At 32.5% G+C, this 6,072-nt stretch overlaps 1 long non-coding RNA gene across 1 annotated transcript; it reads right to left on the bottom strand.

Annotated features, from left to right (window-relative positions):
- Window positions 1-335: 335 nt before the first annotated feature.
- LOC148609464 (uncharacterized) lies at window positions 336-4,907 on the bottom strand. Its single transcript, XR_015914529.1, has 2 exons — window positions 4,734-4,907; window positions 336-3,800 (listed from the first exon to the last, which is right to left on the bottom strand). It is a non-coding gene; the product is annotated as an uncharacterized LOC148609464 (long non-coding RNA).
- Window positions 4,908-6,072: the final 1,165 nt, after the last annotated feature.

Genomic DNA, 6,072 nt, shown 5'->3' with positions numbered 1-6,072 from the left:
GCGGATGGCAGTCCAAGCCGAGCAAGGGACAAATCCGGGAAACTTCCCCGAGCCTTGCGAAACTATTAATTCGCAGATTGGCGACTCGTGTTGATGCTATCACAAAAAATTCTCCATTTTTTACATGAGACATTTGAGAGATTTTTGGATATGCATATAAAAAAAAAAACAATGCCCAATTTTTATTTGAAATTTTATTTTCTAATTTAAAATGTAATACAATTATGCATACATGTAATGTTTCTATGTGTATTCTATCTCATAGATTAACCTTTTACGTACCCTTTTATATGTAAATAGCTTTTTGTTTTAATTTCATTATTTTATGAAGAGACTTTGATATACATATAATTTATTCTGATAAAACCGATGTAGTACAATGGTATGCAGAAGTACATATTATTACAAATTGTATTGAGTTGTACAGTTGCGGAGGGAAATACAATCATAGTTTTCTAGAGGTCAGAAAGAACCCAGAGCGTCATTTATAATTCTAATGAATTTGCATAATTTTCTTAGTTTGGATTGTTGTTTTTGATTCATAACAGCACTAAATTTTAAAATATTACAGTTAGATATGAATTTTTTATAAATGTAAAGTTTTCTATCGTTCCGAAAAGTTGGACATTCCATCAGGTAGTGGTACTCATCACCAATGGCCTCTCTGCATACAGGGCATGTTCGTTGATTACGCTCTATATTTTGCCATCTGCCGCTTTCTATTGGTAGTTTGTGGTTCGTTGTCTCAAACTTCGAAAATGTAATACTATCTTTGTCATTTAGTATGTTAAAATATTGTTCGAAGTTATGTGAATTCTTGAATAACCGATAGTTAATAGTTTTTGGCGAGTTGTTGATGTTTCCTGCGCATTTCTGCTTATACTGGTCCTCTAGTCGTTGTTTTATTACGTGTGTAATATTAGTTGTATTTTGAAAAGTCAAAAGATACGAAAATCCACAATTATCGAGAATATTTTTCATCTTCATGATTTCAGGTGTAAGAGGATCTTATAAAATTGTAATTGTACTCTTTCCAAAATGTCAATATTTTCAAATCCCCACACTTCACATCCATATAGTAATATCGGTATGACAGGTATATTTAATAGATCTATGTGGCACTTTATAGATAGATTATGCAGACGACCTTTCCTTTGAACTTCATACATAGCGCAAGTTGCTTTGTCCTTGCGTTTCTGTTTGCATTATTTAAAACTGCCAAATTTACTAAGGTAATTCCTAAATAATTAAAGTTGTTTAATACTTCGATTTGACGGCCGTTGTAGTAGAAATTTGGATAATTTGTTCTTCCTTTTGAGAAAATAACTATCTTAGTTTTGTTAACATTAACTTTCATCTTCCATATCTCGCAATAGTTTCAAAACTTGTTCAAGGCTTCTTGCAGTTGTTCTAGTGTTTCAGCTAAGATCGCTGTATCATCGGCATACAAGATTATAAATAGTTTAAGAAATTTTCCTAGTTTTTCTTCAATATCTGAACTTATGTTGTTCAATCCGGCAATATTTTCAAGGCTTTTTGCAGTTGTTCTGGTGTTTCAGCTAAGATCGCTGTATCATCGGCATACAAGATTATAAATAGTTTAAGAAATATTCCTAGTTTTTCTTCAATATCTGAACTTATGTTGGTCAATCCGGCAATATTTTCGGAAATGAGGTAATCTTCCAAGTCATTTAAGTACAAAGAAAAAAGAAAAGGCGACAGATTTTCTCCTTGTCTGACGCCAACTTCATTTGGGAATAGTGCCGATGTTTGATTATCATAACTTAGGCTTGATCTTATATTCTGGTACATATTGTAGATAATACGGAACATTTTACCGTCTATATTGCTGCTTAATAATTTATTCCAAAGAGATTTATCATCAACAGTATCAAATGCCTTTTCAAAGTCTACAAATGCGCAGAATAGTTTCTTTTTAAAGTGTTGTTGAATTACTATCAGGGAATTAAGGTCTCACTAACCACTTCTAACGTTTCCATTACTTTACATGTTAAAAAAGTAATTTTCAAAGTCTCACTGTGAATTCCCAGGACAAATGACATCTTAAAGCTGCATACCGTTGCGAAGCTTGGAAAATAAGGCTTCCAAAATCATTATGCTAATGGTACGATCATAGTAGAAATTCTTCACAAAATTTACTTGAATAAATAATACTGAAAATCCACATTTTTACCTGTTCTGCTAACTGACAGCATGGAGGCAAATTACTCACACATGTAAACAATATTCATACACTTCTGTAGTTAATTACATATATGATTTTAAAGTACACATTCTCAGCTTTATTTTGACTACTTTTAATCATAATACACACAAATAATGCACTTACAATGCATATGTCTAGGTTCAGTATGTTTTTGGTACTACATAGGGGGGTGGCCATTTGACCCGGAAGTGGTTAGTGAGACCTTAAAAACAATTTATGAGTTTTTATGTTTTTCTTTTTTTACATTTTATGAAAGCTTGTGGTATTGTGAGTCTAATAAGACCAAAACTATCAAAATCAGACATAGGACTACAAAGAAATGGTCATTTTTATATCATGCCTCTCAGTGATATTTTCCCTAAATTACTAAAAAATTACAATTTTAACTAACTTGTCACACCAAATTGATACCTATGATAATTCAAGAAGTTGTAATAGTAAATATCATTTATCATTATGAAAAAAGAACAGATTTCAACAATTTATATCATACCTATTTCATTACTGTGTGATTCTTAGTCTGTGCTGTGTGACTATTTGAGTACTTTGAATATCCCAAGCAGTGACGTTGTGTATTTCATGGATGACGTCAAGTTATGAGTCACTGTTACTGATAAAAATCTTGTTGCTATGTTGTTTTTTAAAATACCTTGCACAATGCACCTCTTAAAATATAGCCAGATTACCAATATCACTATACTGATTTTATGGGAAAATGGAAATAATGACCAGGAAAGGCAATTTTCCTCAAATTATGCATTTCTCTGAAATATGCCATAATTTAATTTATGGTCTCACTAACCACTTCTAACGTTTCCATTACTTTACATGTTAAAAAAGTAATTTTCAAAGTCTCACTGTGAATTCCCAGGACAAATGACATCTTAAAGCTGCATACCGTTGCGAAGCTTGGAAAATAAGGCTTCCAAAATCATTATGCTAATGGTACGATCATAGTAGAAATTCTTCACAAAATTTACTTGAATAAATAATACTGAAAATCCACATTTTTACCTGTTCTGCTAACTGACAGCATGGAGGCAAATTACTCACACATGTAAACAATATTCATACACTTCTGTAGATAATTACATATATGATTTTAAAGTACACATTCTCAGCTTTATTTTGACTACTTTTAATCATAATACACACAAATAATGCACTTACAATGCATATGTCTAGGTTCAGTATGTTTTTGGTACTACATAGGGGGGTGGCCATTTGACCCGGAAGTGGTTAGTGAGACCTAAGGATGAATGCACAGTCAATTGATGAGTAGTTTTCTCGGAATTCGTTTTGGTTTTCTTTTAACAGTGATGTTTGCTCAGCAAAATTCTTGAGGCGCTCATTTAATACGGCTGTAAAAACTTTTCCAAAACAGCTAACAATGGTTATTGTCTATAGTTTTTCTCCCTTGTTCTTGTAAATCGGTTTTATAGTTCCTTGGGTCCATTTCGTATGAATTTTTCCGGATTCGAATATCACATTGAATATTTTCACGTACACGTCTATTAGGATATGGGACGATGTAAAGACGTAGGATAGTCGGATTGTCAGTCGGCCAGCATTCCTAGAGACAAAAGTAAAACTAATATTTTACTAAAACTAAATAAACTGAACAAATCAAACAAAACTAAACATATATATACACATGCAAATGAACATAAATAAATGGGCATGCAAATGAAAGTATGTAAGCAAACAAAAGTCACAGTTCACACACAGTAAACAGACTAAAAATTGGTGTAGTAAAATCTAATAGATCTATTCAATCATCATCTCTCACCATAGCTCCTACGGTACACCATAATCGACGGTCAAGATCTAGGACGCAACGATTTCTGTAGACTTTCAATATAAATTCAAACTAAATTTCACTATTTCAATATATATTCATTTCTGATTCTCATGGCACACTATAATTTTCATTTCTCATATAAATCAACCCAATTTATCATTCAAATTGACCAATACACACTTTTCGGCCAATATAAATTTCAGAAATAATTAACACAATTCTTGTGCTGAGCGTCCACACAATATTTCAACATTTCACCAAATACACCGACGGAAAACTAATTTCAGCAAATTTCACTGTGTAACAAATGGAACTGTAGGATATATTAATGCAACATCCCAGCTAAATTAACATCAACTATCGCTGACTATAAATATTACACCATCCGCTAAATTACGGAAATATGGGTCGTTGTTCACCGTACAAAACTGACATTAACATACGGTATTTAGGTAGATCCGTGTCAAAAACTAGGACGATAGTATTTGACAATATTTACGTTGTTTTCTTCAAAACGGAGCACAAAACTGGATAGGAAAAAACCCTGAAACAAATAAATTAACCTAAAATAATTAAATGTTCACTCAAAAATGGAATTTAAACGAAAAACTGACCCCCCAAGTGAGAATTTAAACTAAAGGCCTGTACAACACGCCATACAACGACAGAACCATACACGGTCACAAACAGAAATAAAACGCTTACCTGAGCAGATTCAACATATTTTCCTGTGAAGCTCCATGTCCTGAACTGACAATTCTGAGACCTCACCAAATATGTGAATTGCAAACTTGGACACAATACGTCCAGTCACTTCAAGAATCTAAATGTGCTCTGCCTAACCGTTTTACCGGTATAAATCACCCATGCGTATACGCACCTGTTTGGCAGGAGAATCATTGAGCGGGTATTACTTACCTTAAAAAATGCCTAGATATTTGTGAACTACAACATCTATTTCAAACTATGGGCAAAATAATAAATTAGTAAATGCAAAAATGAAAATAATATAATGAAGTTCGTTATAGACGATGATTTTAGATATTCGTTGATCAGTCCGTCTTCTGCACAAGCTTTATTATTTTCAAATTTTTGAATGTCTTTTATATTTCATCTTTTGTTATTTCACAGTTTAACATGTTATTAATTTCCTGTCCACTGTGTCGTGTATTCGGGTCAATTTCGTGTGCTTCGTCATCTTCGGGTGGAGCTCTGTTAAGTTCTTTGAAATAAGTGACCAGTTTTTCGAAGTCGATGTTAGATTGGTTTGTAATTTTCTTTGAGTTTAGGATTCGCTAAAATTCTTTGGAATCATTTTGCTTTAAGTTATCTGTTTTGTTTATAATTTCTCTTCTGTGTTCCTTGTGTGCTTTATTTAAGATATTTTTTATATTCTTTCTCGACATAGTTATTTCTCGATGAAATGGTGACATGTTTTTCTCTCGTTTCAGCTTATGGAATTTTGCCCTTGCTACTTTGCAATCATTGTTAAAAAATGGTTTGTTTTCTTTAGTTTTTGATCTATTATTTCCTCTGACTTTATAATATCCAAACGTTTTTCCTGCCGCATCGATTTATACATTTCCAATTTTATTAATGATTGAGTCTATACTTTCTTGCGTTACTTCTATGGCATTGCCCATTTTAGAATTTATAATTTCTATTTCTGTTTAATTCAGATGCTCTAAATAAAAGGTTTTATTTTTTCATTTTTCCATTTTCAAGGGACTTGACATTTTGCTGGTTAACTAGGATTTCGTCGTTTTGGCAGTCGGTTTCCCCGGTTTATTTCAACAAAATATCTAATGCCGAATGGACATCTGAGTAGAGACATGAAAATGCTAGTACTGTCAAATCTATGAAGTTTTTGATAAGGTCTTCGTTGCATAAACAGTAGTCAACTACGCTAGAATTACGGCATGTACACTTTCCGTTTAAGTCGCCCGGTGATCTTCTATTCATTATAAAGAATTTATTTCCACGACAAAATTCTAATAATTGGTTTCCGAATCTATTTCTATTGTTATCCCTACTATTTCCTTTG

The sequence above is a fragment of the Perna viridis genome, chromosome 8, assembly GCF_037379345.1.
Source record: "Perna viridis isolate PV_CMFRI_1.1 ecotype Kerala chromosome 8, ASM3737934v1, whole genome shotgun sequence".
Classification (NCBI taxonomy): Eukaryota; Metazoa; Mollusca; class Bivalvia; order Mytilida; family Mytilidae; genus Perna; species Perna viridis.
This window is presented reverse-complemented; position numbering and strand designations above follow the sequence as displayed.